Raw genomic sequence first — 14,938 nt, forward strand, 5'->3', positions numbered from 1 at the left:
TGAAGTAATAAAGAAACCCTTTAGTGTGTATGTGCGTGAAAGGCTCAGCTTACTTCCACCCACGGCCTAGGGGCATGGCTGCAGCAGTCTTGACTGCAGGTCCACTCTAATGAAGGTGTATGAGGAAGATTTAATCTAGAGATTTGGAAGGAAAAAGAGAAAATTGTAAATAGTAAAATGTCAGTGGAGGTGGAGTGTGGGAAAGAGAGCAAATACAACATAACAATGAGTGTGAGTAAATGTTATAACACACACGTAACCTCTCATATGGAGTATTACATTACACTCCATGAACACACAGTTGTGTTTGTCTGGAAAAACCCAGGCATTCTCTCTTTTGCCCAGTAGATGGCGTCCTCCTTGACTTTACAGTCTTGTGTCTTCACTCCACGTAGCAGGCTCCTCATTGGTTCTCAGCAGCCTCCGTGCCTGGCCGCTCGGCCAATCAGCGAGCCTCTGGGCCACAAACATCTGAAGTAGTAATAATGTGGAATGTGCTGGCTCGGCATGAGCTGTCAGCCAGAGCATGTAGTACTACACTATATACGGATGGAGGGAGGAGAGACTAGAGAGGAGGAGGAGGAGGAAGTGGCAAGCAGCCGACGACAGAGCAGGAGTCTCATTGTGCAGTGGGATAATGCCAGTGTGTGTGTACGTGTGTGTGTGTGTGTGTGTGTACAAAGCAGCTGCTCTGCATTGCCCAACATCCACGAGCGCCCCACCCTCTGCCTCACCCTCTCGAGAGTTCACACTCACACAAACACATCACATCATTTCGCTCACGTGCATACTCTTACACAACTTAAGCTCATGCAACGTGAACAATAACACCAAACCTTCACTGTCACTCTTTAAATAAACACAAAGAGTCACTCCTCAGAGAGTTTATTGTTCTTACGTCCAAAGACAAATCCCTCAGGGCCTCGCAGAGGGTGTCAGTGTGTGTGTGTGCATGTGTGGTCATCATCAACATACTGAACATACAGTACAGAGTCGTGAATTTAATCCCTCGCCCGACAATCTCTGTGGAGTGTGTGCGTCATCTGTGAGGCTGCGTGGACGCTCAGCAGCAGGTTGTGTTTTTACGAACAGAAGTTTTTACGATCCAGGCCACAACAGCCAGCAGTGAACCCAGGATTAGTGGCTCTTCCCTGGGGCCTCAGCAGACCCACCACCTGGTCCCCCCCCTGGTGGAGGTATGTACTGTATGCCAGGGGTCCCATAGAGAGCTAAAAAAGAAATCCCTCATGTGTAGGCGCACTGTATGTCCTTATGTGTAGATGGGCATGTCTGTGTAGGCAGAGGATGAATGCATATGATTGGATGTTTTTATTGAATGGCTTGAAGAGTAGAGGGACATACAGAGGACCTGAATGGAAGGTTAGAAAGTGGGAAGTGTTATCACTGTAACATGCTGTGACATACAAATCCATTTCCCTCACTGGTGATGTGTACAAAGCTGTTGTTTGTCCTTCAAACAATCTACATTAAAACAAAATGGGATATTTAATCATCCAATTTTGTTCATATCCACTATGTTGGCATAAGTTGCAGAAAAATTAACTTTATAATGTGCAGGACTGAGATCTCCTCCATACATATTTGATGATAGTGAAGTACAGTATGTACAGTGAGCATGACAAGTGGGTTTTAATGTCTATACGTGTGTGTGTTTGTGTGTGTGTGTGTGTGTGTGTGTGTGTGTGTGTGTGTGTGAGTGTGTGAGTGAGTGAGTGAGTGAGTGTGGGTGGTGCATCTGAGAAATCCCATCCCAGATGGCAGAGCGACAATCTGATGGGTCATAATCTGGCCTGCTGACTGACAACATGTGTTAATGCTCGGTCAGCTACTGGAGGTCTGCTATTTATAGCAGGGCAAGCGCATTCATGAACACAAGCACACACACGGTCATATCACACGCATGCATATCCTTGCAGAAAGTGCACAGATCTAGAAATGATATTGTAATGTTCACTGTTATATTAGTATCCTAGCTTTATTGAAGTACTACGTTCAGAAGACCATATGTGAAATGATCTCACCATAAAGGTCAAACTTAGATTCTGTAACATAGATTCCCGTTTTTAGATCCTCAATAAGGAGTTGTATGCATGCAGGTTTTTAAGGTGTTTTGAGTTGTAGTTTCACCTCAGCACTCAGATGGCATATCTGAACCATGGACTGACGGTAAAGATGGACAACATGACTGAATCCAAAGCATCCCAATCGCTACCTAGTGACTGGCTGCAGTGTAAGTTATGAAACCATCTCCACCATGTTCAGGGATGGGACACGGACCAAACTAAAAAGTCAAAGTACATGTCAAGTACATTCTTCTCAAAGATGGTTTCGGTCGTTTTAGGTAGTTCTTATCACGCAGATGTTTGTCCAAGTCTTCATTTGCCCATTAGTTTGGTTTGTTATGTGTCAAATGTTTGCTATGCCCGTCCTGTTGCCACAGCGGACACACATACCATTCATTTCCTGTACGACATAGAAAGCAGACGTCACAGTCTATGAATAAATCATTTCATAATCAGCTGCTGTCTTAAATGTGTCTTTGTTCCAGGTAGAACTTTTACGAGTGTTTAGTGCACTGTCATATTTCTGAGAACCAGGAAACCCCTAGTTTTCCACTGTATATGAGCTGTGCATTCTGTCTACACACACACACACATACGCACTCACACAAAGAAAAAGAGACCATGAGTTGCAGTATATGACTCAGATACACACACTTTGGAGAGGGGGTGATCGTAAGCTTGTGTCGCGCTCTGGGGGCATTTATAGGACAAAGTGTTCCCTGTATTTTATGCTGCATATACAGCTTTATATTGAATACAGCCCGCTGTGGATACTGAAGCCAGCTAATGATCCATGGCCAGGCCTGAGTTATGTTATGCTACTCCAGCTAATATACTTAAAAGAATCTGCATAATTGAAAATCCAGAGTACTGAGAATTGAAAGAGGAAGTGAACTATAAATAGAGACTAAGGGTTGTTTGAATAGGGAGGAGAGAGCCGAGTGAAACCACTGCAGGCCTTGCAATAAAACTAGGCAGCTTTTATTTGAATCCAAAATTCTGAAACTCTTTTCACTGTATTTCTTTGCATTAATATTCTACAGAGGCGGGATGTGCAATCATCTCTGTGTCCCTATCTGATGAGTTCATCTATAGTTTATAACATTAATCCGTTCATTTTAGAGTTCAAACACTGACGTGCTCTCCGTGTTGACAACACGTTTGAGGGTGACCATCAGCTGATGTGAACATCAGGAGGTTGCAGAGGAAGCCTGCCAACAGAATACCGAGCTTGTCTAACTTGATTCAGATGAAAATGAGAGGCTGATCCAGCAGTGTGACGTTGATAGAGTGAACACACGATGAGGCGATGAGGTATCGAGGCACACAGTCAACAATCACATGCAAGTTGTGGAGCATAACATGGGCCAAAATGATGAATATACACACATCTGTGCAGTAGATTCTGCCTTTTTAAAGATAAACCGCTGCTTCATTTAGACTTTATGATGTAAGTGATTTTTCCCAAACCTCAAAAACCTTAATTCACAGGCAGACACTGAGACAAAAGGTCAAGAAATGACCTTTGAGGGAGAATGTCACTTTTCTCAGACACAAATTAACCATGGGGAGTGTGTGAATTCACAAATAGCTACCTCATATACTGTAATAATTGAATCCATTGTACCCCCCACGCAGAGACAACACATAATCCCACATAATCACATGCAAACATTAAGGTTTGACTCTCGTCCAGTGTAAAGAAAACAAGTCAGAACACACTCAGCAACTTTGTACTGCGAGTCTCTCAATTAGAGAGCTTTTCTCCACTTACGCGAGCGCTCAGACGCGCACGCACCAAGAAGCACAGTGATAAAGATTAATCGATGGTGTTGCAGAGTTTTCACAAGCACAACGTTTTCAGGCCTCTTGTGGCGTGTGTGTGTGGGGGGCGGGGGATTGGGGGGGGAGCTTGGTGTTGATAACTACTTTATTGATTGTTTTTTGAAAAAAAGGCTTTTAAAATTGAATATCCTTCTACACGTCCAATTTGTTTGAAGATGGCGGCCTCTTCGGTCAAATAACTTTAGTGGCAGAATCAGAGGATGAGTGAGATTACAGATAGAGATGCAGTGACCAAAGTCTAAATATTGAACTAGAATGACACTCAGCCCATGCCTCCACCAAGGCTCAACAGTCCCCTTAAATTCAATCAAGCTGCACCGCTAGCAGACGATTGCAGTTCCTTAAACATGCCTGACTTTTTTTATCAGTGAAAACGTCAAAAACAGCTTCTCACAATGTTAAAGAGAGTGAAAAAAGATTCCTTCATCTGCCCCCTCATCCGTATCCGCAACAAAATAATAAGACATGCAAAGATACAAATACAGATGAAAACATAACCACCTTGGCGAATGTTACTGCATGGTTCACACTCTGATAGGGAGAAGCAGTAAATCACTTTAACCTGCACAGACTAGAGTGAAATGACTGTGCTTCAAATATAACCATAGTTTGAAAATCAGAGGAAACCGAGGAAGAGATAACATGAAAGCTGCGGTAAGACTCAGTCCTTTAAATAAAAATGTGTCTGATTTCTGGGGGAAACTCTCACTCACCTTCTTGCCATTACTGAGATGACAAGATTGACTCCACTCTCAAGCTGGTGCGGCATCCACTTAGCATAGCATTAGACTGTAAACGGAAGATTTACTTTTCAGTTCTCTCAGAAAGTTACAAAATCCGCCCATCAGCACCTTTAAAGCTCGATAAAAGTGCCTGTAACTCCTCCCCGCAAAGAAAGAGGAGCTGCTGAGACAGGTGGCTGATGGCGTCGGGGGGGGGGGGGGCTACAGAGGTGGAACGCGATGGAAGGTGCTAATGATGGCGGTCAGCAGGTAAAGCCGCAGAACAGTATTGATCGACGGCCGTGACGCATTGTGATCAATGCCCGGGGCAAGACGGGGCATCTGCAGTAGTGTGCTGTCTTCTCGCTTCACTTGTCCTTTTACAACCTTTACAATAATGCAGGCCTGAGAGCTACAGGACAATTCATCTGGTGTTAATCAAAATTCAGCATAAAGATACTGAGAAATAACCATAGTGCAGATATATCTTCAAATAGGTTTCGAACAGCAGTTCCAAATCCAGCTCAGTTCACAGTTGTGTAAAATCCTCGACTGTTTCTGGAGGTGATCCTTGTGAAATAAATGAAATAATTGTTTAAAATTCTATCATTAGCTTTCTTGCTACATTTCCTTATCGGTCGATATTGATAATTATCACGATAAATATCACAAATGGACTGGGTGAAAACATCTTATGATCCTGAGGTGGATCCATTATGTATTGAAGCTCCTCATTGTGCTTTCACGATCCACAAGGACTACATTGATATATATTTTTGACCTTTCTTATATTGCTATTGATGAAAACGATATTGCAATAATTATAAATATTGTTTTCTGGCCCAGCCCTAAGTCTAACACATAGTGCTGCATATGAACTTTTTCTAATTTATATGCTAAGCTAAGCAAACTGACCGCTGGCTAGCGTCACACTGATGAAACGACGCTAATATAAGAGTATAATATCGATCTCGTCCAGTTTTTCTATTTCCTAAAATGTCAGACAATAAGCTCTCATCGATTGTCAGAGTTGTTGAAATTTTTCTCAAAGCTGCTCTCGCCGACTTCGCAATAGATCAAAAGGGAGATTCTGCTCCACTTTCCCTCCTTCGCTGCTTGCTCGCCGGCTCCTAGCGCTGTCACTGTCTCTCTTTGTTCAAACACAGTCACACTGTCTCGCACAAACAAGCGGGGGGGGGGGGGATATCAGACAGGCTGGGGTGTACGAGGCGAGCGCCGCAGATTTGTGAGAGGCCTCTTCCAAGCTCATGTATTATCCAGCTGACTCCTCGCTGACCCCGGAGTTTGTGGCTGTGCACTGCAGAGACCTGTCCTGATATCCCTGCTGTTTGCACAGGGGTGTGCCTACAGGGTGTTTGTGTGGGTGTGTGTGTGTACTGTAGTGTAGTCTCTCCCTCGCCAGGTCAATAATTAAAGTCACTGCTCAGTTGGAGGAGGGTGGCTCAGATATGACAGTGTTATCCATGTACAGCCCTTATTAAACCAACACAAGCATGATTTACAAAGCATTCTCTTTTTACCTCGGCCAAGAAGGAGGATTGTTTATTTCTTTGCAGCACTACATAAAACTACTTAATGGCTCATTATAAAACTCAGTGGAAGGATGTTGTACGGGTGAGGGGAGAACCCGTTGGTGCTGATTCAAGGATTTAATTTTACTTGGGTGTTTATTTGGGGCATTTTCACCAATTTCCCAGATTAATTTATGAATCTTGAAGAGAAAATCAGTGTTTACAGGACTGATATTTATATGTTCAAGTCCGGATGAGGTGATTTTAAATGTTGTTTAGAAGGGAACTTTATAGAACTGACGCCTTCAGCAAAGTCAATTACTATAAAGGTTAACGTGGCATTAAATATTAGCACCAATCTGATTAGAGATTCAAACAGGGACTGGAAAGGGTAAAACAACACTTCAGAGTCTGTGTAATAAGTAAAAAATATATATTATGTGTTTCTGTGATATTGCAGTCTCATCTACAAAGGCAGCAGTCTAATAATAAGTTTCTGGTCTAGAACTGAGAGACAATTATTTTCCATACAGAAGGAGCTCAGCTGAAACACACCATACCCTCCTCTGCTCTGCGCCTCCCTTTCCAGTCGTCTTCATGTTTTATCAAAGACGAAAAAAAACATAATGTCACTTCTGATCTCCTGCACGACAACATTCAGATGTCACGTTTCTCCGTGAGCATGCAGGAGCAGAATGGAGTGAGCAAACTATGTCTATGTTCCTCAATTCCAATTAGCTCTGGGATTCTTTGACACAGATCACACTGAGGTTCTCCAGATTAGTTCCCAAAATCTGACGGCCCAGGTCGGACAGATTCAATTGGCTGCTGTTAATTCACAGATTAGGGAACTCTCTTTGCATTCTAATCCTCGCCGCTTCGTTCTCCCTCCTCGCAGAATGGGGAAGGTGTGTGAGAACAGGTTGGCCAATAGCAGGCGTTTGCTGTAGGATTACACTTGCAAGGGCAACTTTAAGCCTGTGTAATTTGGTTCATAGAGAAGTGGTGTGAAAAATTTGGTATTTTAGAGAGTTTGTGAAAGTTAATTACTGATTCAGATGCTACTGAAACTCTTCTAACATTTAGAATTCAACATGAATATCACAAGTGACACCGGCATTATAGGAGAGGAATGGGAAACAAGATTTAAGAAGTGAAGTGATGAAGCTGTCGTACGAAAGCAAGAAAGAATCAAATTAAGACTAGATCACACATCATACAGACATGCCTTTGTTGGGCGGTATCAATCATTAATTATGATCTGGATCTTAAAGATAACATTGAATAATTGAGTTAGCAGTAACCTGAACCCAATTTCTTAGAGAATACAAGTGTTAGCAAGTGAAACCGGCAGCTCACCATGTGAACTCATGGAAAAACAGATTGAACATTTAACATTGTCTATAAGTGGAAATCTGGAAAAAATCTGGAATTCTTTTTTAAGTAGTTAAAGTTAGTTGTCTAATGGTCAATTGAATGAAAATAAACAGGTGACACGGAAAGCTAACTGTAAAACTGGGCGATATGACTTGCAATTATATCAAGATAAAAAAAAATCACATCTGTCAAAATTCCCATTTATTTAATTATTATGAAATAATTACAAGCCCTAGCTAATGCTTATGTAGGAGTATGTTATCTATGATTTATAAGCAGATTATAATGAATGAAAAGTATTTGAGGACAATATATACATGCATAGTGTTTGATAGGACGCTGTCTAGCATTTGACCCTGAAACGTGGTAAACACTTCCATATTTGAGCAAAAGGGGGAGCAGTGAGCAGCTGCGAGACACTGTGGGGAGAGAACCTCAGCCGACATTGGCCTTGAAATCTGAAGTGACATTTGCTTTCAAAGCACACTGCACCAGCGTTACTCTTCCACAAACAAAGTCCTTATTGGATATCGCTGAGAATGTGAAGAGCTAACATGTCAGCGCTCTGGCTCACCCTTCCTCCCTGATCATATTTCACACCGGCCGAGCGGGTAAATCATAAAACACTCACACACAAACATGAAGAAAATGAAATCATCTGAAGAGAGCCCAGGGTGCTCAGTAACTGAGTGTGTCATAGTAAGTGGCGTGCACTTTAGACACTGTCGGTCCGTCCTCCAGTAAAGTCGACATGTCCGTGACCATCAACATCTCAGAAAATCCCCTATGAGCAGGATCCAAAGGCTGATGATGATGAATTATTTATCGATCTCGGTGCATGTTTTAAGTTTGGTGGGTTATTTATTCATATCCCAGGTGAAGTGTCCAATCCCTTGTTTGTGTTGACTTGTTGGTGAAGTGTATAACTCTGATTAGCTGAACATCTATGGTTGAGTAGACTTGTGCAAGTTTAAACCAGACTCAAATAGTCTGGCATTCGCTTTTCTGCTTTTATTTTCATTGACTGGTTCGACTGCTTGATAATCTGTCTCTAATAATTAATTAAGAACTCTTTCCCCTGAAATAACCTTTTAATCGCTAGGATTTAAAAAACTTTACATTTCAAATGTTAGTCATATCACCTTACAAAATGGTCTTAGAGGGATGGTTTAAACAGCCGCTCTCCATATCTGCGGGCCCGTCCCATTCAGGCCACACCTTGTACACTTTGGTTGTCCCTGGCGGTGTATGGTTCACACCTTCTACAAAGAACACAGGAACATCTCCAGGGAGTAAGCCAACCCTCTTAGAATCTGCTCCTCCTCTGAGAGTACTTCTTTATTATTCCTCAGACACGCCATGGCCCTGCACACGCCCACATACAACCATAGAATGCATTCCCATTGTGCTCAGAATGGTGCAAGGCATTGGAAGTAAGACTTTAACAGATTTCCTCTGCCTGCGTTGCTTTAATTGTGGATCCAAATAGCATACGGATGTGGGCCACTTCAGGCGATGATGCAGCACCCTCTCTGTGGCCAGCACAAAATGGATGTGAGCCCAAAGTGGCTCTCTTCTAACATAGCAAACGATAGCCTCAAATAGCCTGATACAAGTGTGGGCTGTTTTTGGCAAATGTGTGGAGCTCTAGGCATGGTGTAATCTGGATGTGAACCTAAAGCAGCCCAAGTGGTAAATGGAGAATATGGCCCAAATAGCACAAAACAAATCCGGGCCACATTTGGTTGACAACTGGCAAACAGGGGTGGGCCGCCGCTGTGCCATCGTTCCGTGCCGCATGTGGGCCGGAAGTCAGTGTGACAACATGGGCCAAATCTGGGCCCAAACAATTTTGCTATAGTAGTATCAAGCCTTCTATATGTAAAGCCTTGCATCCTTCTAGAGTGAGAGTAAGAGGGTGTATACCTGTAGGCACACGTAGAGTGGGACTGCTGCAAGTACATGCTTGTGTGAATGCAAATGTGTATATGCAGGCAGCTATGTGAGCAGGCAAGACACTAAGCAGCACTGCAATTAAATCACTAATCCGGTAACTCTGTGATTTATCCAGAAACAAGTTGTTCTGTGGGCTCTTCCTTTTCTCAAGGTAACTCAAACACAGTGCGACAGGGAGCTTCACAGGGACGTCAGGTATCACACAGCAAATTACATAGTCTGCAGGATAAATGGTTGTGAACTGAGACATTTCCATTCAAATATCAAAGTCCATTCACCCGCCAGACTGTGCCCCTTCATTTCTATGCATCCAGGCCATGAATGTAATGCTAGCCTCCTGGCACACAGGGCCGTCTACCTCTCCGGCCCTTTGTTTGGCGTGCATGTGACAGGGGCACAATGGAGTGCTGCACAATAGGCCACTTATTGAGTGACTGGCAGGGAGTGGAATACATCCCTGATCGTCTGTCACTCTCCGCGGCCTCGTGCACCCTGAAGCTCATGGTCAGTGTCAGGTTGCACTCTCCCGTGACGAAGAGGCGAAGACGCTCGCTGCCATATTGGAAATCTGGACGAGGTCACTGAGGTCAACATTATAAAAAGATATGCTCAAAACAGAGGGGAGGGGTTAAATGGACTGACTTTGCCAGCTGATTCAACTCTTTCCTGTGTGTTTGCCAATTCTGTATTTGATTTGAACGTGGGTTTTTTTAAATACTTGTTCCTTAGTGTACTAACAGATCATGTGTAGGAAACTGCTGAACCTGGCAAGCTTATTGAAATGGCCAAGTATGTAAAGTCAATTGAATTTAGCATCTTAGAGTGAAACATAATAAACTGAATCATGAGAACACATATTTCTTTCAACAACATGAATTCCAGTAAAGCTCCATCATGGTTTATGTGTCTTTATGGGTATTTGTGTGCATGTGTGTTTGTGTGCCTACGTGTTTGTGTGCGTACGTGTGCTTGTGTGTATGAGATTTTCCACCTTGTCACGGTCAGCTGACTGTCAGTCGTTGCCTCCGGCTGAGAGCTGAGTCTCTCCACGATCCCAAACTCTGCACCTCAGACGCCTGCCAGGACCTTATGGCCTGACATCGGCATTCTGAGAAAGGCCAAAGGTTTAGGGTGCAATCACATGTAAACATGGCAAACATGTGATATCACATACAGGCCTGAGCTCAAGATGTAATCAATAGCAACCAGTGTTTCGTAAAAATCAGATACATCCTCAACATGTCTGTGGTGACCTAATTAGAGCAGTGAATGTAGCTCAATGATGTAATGATTTGTTTCATATATATATTTCATATTACTGATGCTGATTATTGTATACATTCAAAATGTGTCTATGAAGATTTAGAAAATGCTAGTGCAAAGGTAAACAGAAGATTCAGGTGCTTACAATCCAATGATGTAGTTTATAGATTTTTTTAACATGACAAAAATATCTGATTATTTGATTTCTCTTTTGCATGTTAATTGTCAGATTTTAATGAAAAAATATAAACACTGTTATATTAATTGATGGTCATGAGAAAAGATGGGGGCCAAGACGACTGCCCTGGGGTACTCCTGTGCAGTAACTCAAAATGCAGCCTGTTGCATGAACTGTTCAGATTTCCTGTGTGTCCTGACCTGAGTAAAGATGACATCTCTATGTTTGGGTCCAGGTATTTGTAAACCACTTGAGCTAATGAGCTATTGCATTGTATAAAAACTAGTGCTCTAATGATATTTACTCACTTTTATTTACTGGCTTTTGTTATTTGTATTGTACACACTTACATTAACAACAAATTCATCCTATCTTATGCAGTATTGGTATATAAATAATCACATCTATTACTTTTATTTACCTACTTAATTTAAAGTAGTAACACTAGAATATACCTGTATACTCAAGTACAGAAAAATTACTTTTAGAATTTAGAATAGACATTTTAAAATACAGTGAAACATGAAAACATCAATTCAAATGTAAAATATGTTTCCTCTTCCTCTTTTTATCCTTTTCCTCTCACACACACGTGTAGCTACATTATGATCCACTCTTCTTTTGTGTCACAAAACAAATCGACCTATGAAAAATATGGTGGAAAATTAGCAGAGAATAGTTCATCAAAGCTGCACTCGTGAGTCTCATAACTTAAAAATTAATGGCGCTGAGGTTTGCAGCTTTTAATGTTCATTATCACTGGGTAAAGAAACTGATATATATTCAACTTTTTAGAATTTAGAATAGACTTGTTTACTAGAGTCAAACCTTAAACTATTATTTGAAACACAGACACACACTCCTGGTGCTTGGATATATATGTGAATTTATGCTGGTGGCTACTGTCACTGAACTTACCTTGTAATTCTTTGTGTGTTTGCTCAGTCTCACACACTTTTGCATGAGTAGCTTACAAACTGCTCCATTTCTGCTCTCTCTCTCTCTCATGGTGTATCTTTCTCTCTCTCTCTCTCTCTCTCTCTCTCTCTCTCTTCCTCTCTCTCTCTCTCTCTCTCTCTCTCTCTCTCTCTCATAGTGTATCTCTTTTTCTCTCTCTCTCTTTCTTTCTCTCACTCACTCTATCTCATAGTATTGCTCTCGGTCTCTCTCTCTCTCTCCCTCGCTCAACCGCTCTTTCTCTCTCTACCTCGCTCAGCCTCTCTCTCTCTCTCTCTGGAGGTGGGGGCGGGCAGAGAGCTATTAGCTGCCAGCCGCAGACATCATTAGGCGGGGGAGACGCTTTCCACCGTCAGCGCCGGAGCAGAGCCGTGGAGCCCTGGCAACAAGGAGAGACACAAACTCCGCAGCAGCCCGTTACACACCACAGTAAGTCCCAGTGAACTCCTTCCTCCGGCCTGTCATTGCTTCTCCTCCACCTCTACTTGTTCTGTATTTGGGAGCTGGGTTAGAGAGAAAATGGCTGGAAGAACCGGGGCAGGGTGGCGCTTTGGTTTACTTAAAAAAAAAATGTTTACTTCGCCTCCTGACCTCGTTTTTAAGTGCCCGAGCGGTAGCGGGTCGTCCGGGGCTCATGTGCGTGTCCCTGTCACGTCCGTCCGAGAGCGCAAGTAGTGTTTAAGAACCTGGGAAGGCAGCGGGACCTGCGGCCGGGCTGTGACCGAGCGAGGCGCGCAGTCCGCGGGGCGAGCCGGCGTCGGGCGGCCGCTGCGCTTCTCACTAACTGCGCCACTCGAGCTCGGCTCTTCTTACTCTGTTCCTCGGCAGTGAAACAGCGACAAACACCGCTGAACACCACGAACCCGTGAACCGTCTTCTTTTAAAAACTCTTTTCGCACTTGCAAGCACTGTCAAAGACGGAGTGGGGCTTTTTTTATTCACGGTTCCCCATCGCGGAAGTGTCGAGACGAGCAACTGCTCTGTCTGTCCGGCGCTGGAGAAACCGCTCCATCGCTTGTGCACGTTCTGACTCTCGGTTGTGTGTCCGTATTTGTGTTACACGCTGCCCCTCGGTGTTTTCTACATTGCCCCGCTGGCCGTAAAGGACATAGGGGTTGTGATCGCTGGACTGCCCGTGATGTCATTCATCCGAGCTTGGACTATTATATAACGGGACCGTAGGGAAGCCTGTGATCGCGGACTATTTTTACTCTGTTTACACCTCGGAGTTGCACTCGGGGAAGGCGGCGAGTCCCCGGTGGATCCAACACTGCAAATCCAAATGAGATAGACGGACACGTGTGAGCGGGAGAAGCCGCAGCTCTCACGGAGAAGCTGCAACCAGTTGTTCTGCTCTTTGCGATGGGGTCTGTGTTCTGCACAGAGGCAGTGGTGCAGCTTCCATGTACTTGTTGATTGTGTGTATTCTCATGTTCTAAGCATGTCCTGGTGCTTGTTGACGTGTTTCCCCTCGGGCTATAGACTACACAAACATGTCATCACAAGCCCTGAAGGCACCTGAACCAGGAATATAAATTATAAATATATTGATATATGCATCTTTAACTTAATATTTGGGAACATAAAACTGTTGCACATGTATTTTTTAACTCCAATCTTTACTTATTATCTTGAACAAGGAGGCTATGTTTTCACCCCCTGTCTGTTTGTTTGCAAGATTACACAAAAACCCACTGGAATTTTTCCAAAAGACACTCGGTGGAAAGATGTGAGTCAGAGAAGAGAAGATTGGTTAACCTCTAGATCAGGGGGTGGAACTGGGAATTTTTGAGCACTTACTTTAATATTGGGAGATAAGACTGTTTTCAGCTTTTCCCCTAACATCTCAGGGAATAATTCATGGGTCTTGATGAAAGAAATCAGCTATACAAATGTCTGCAATTCAAAGCAGATCCAAATAGAAATCTTGATCTAGTGAGTTAATATGTGGTCTGATAAGTGGGCTTTGGGGCCTTGGTGGAGATATGCACTCCACTGAGTGACATTCTAGTTTGTTTGTTTGTCTGGTAGTTTGTAGAATTACACAAAAAAAGGGACTTCACAGAAAACCACAAAAACTTGCTGGGGGAAAATTCTGGTCCAATCTCTGTGAGCGTGTGCAAATTGATGCTGCTGGATGGAATTTAAGGGGATGGTTGGACCCTGTGTACTTGACTAATGCTATTCTAGTTTTTTTTTATAATTGAGTGTCTGGCAAGAAAATATTTATGTGATATAGTAATTTACAGAAATGTGGCTTCTCACGCCGATTGTATCATTCAAGCACTTCCATTATCCATTAAAACGTATTAATTGACTTCAACGTTTTGGTAATTTCATCTGCTGCCATCACATTGTGTCTTATCTTTATTGCTTGAGGAAAAATGGATGACTGCTTTTAGAAGCACTGTTCGCTGTGAGTGACGCAAGTAAACATGTTTAATTATGGAGTGAATACCGATATATTGAATTTGTTTTTTATGCTGTAAACACAATTTTCTTCGACACTTAATTAGTCAGTTTACATGACTTTAACAAGTTTGAATATTTTTTCTAGTTTTCTGTGATCAGGTTCCAATTGCTATTTTCTTTACCAGGAGAGGAAAAAGCTAATAGTAATAGCAATCTACACTGCAACGTCTGTTTAGCACAACTTCTTCGCACTGTGCTTATTAATAAACATTAGTAGAAGAGAAATGACACGTGATCTTATGTGGTGGTCATTAATCAGTTCTCCTGATATAGCTAATTCGTATGCCCTCAGCATATCAATATATTACAGGGTATATTTTGTATGAGCTAGGAGAACTGTCGATACATTTGTGAATAATTTAATTTAGACCGCAGCCATAAGGTGATTTTTCATGATCAGTGGTCTGTTTGCCCTATACATTGACGGATGCAGCAACAGGAAAAAGAATAAACATACTAATAACTTGCTATACCTGCTTGTGTTTGTAATGTTATACACAGTTTGTCATCGGCGTAAATCAATAACAACAACAAGGAGCAGGGCGAATCTGT

General features: G+C 42.7%; 1 protein-coding gene across 2 annotated transcripts in view; it reads left to right on the forward strand.

Moving 5' to 3' along the window:
• The first annotated feature begins 12,184 nt into the window (after positions 1-12,184).
• Positions 12,185-14,938, forward strand: part of atxn1a (ataxin 1a) — an 84,171-nt gene continuing 81,417 nt past the window's right edge. For both annotated transcript variants that reach the window (XM_053446006.1, XM_053446007.1), the window contains exon 1: positions 12,185-12,343. The gene's annotated coding sequence lies outside the window, so the exon portion shown is untranslated. The remainder of the gene's footprint in view (positions 12,344-14,938) is intronic.

Source organism: Pleuronectes platessa, chromosome 18, assembly GCF_947347685.1.
Source record: "Pleuronectes platessa chromosome 18, fPlePla1.1, whole genome shotgun sequence".
NCBI lineage: Eukaryota > Metazoa > Chordata > Actinopteri > Pleuronectiformes > Pleuronectidae > Pleuronectes > Pleuronectes platessa.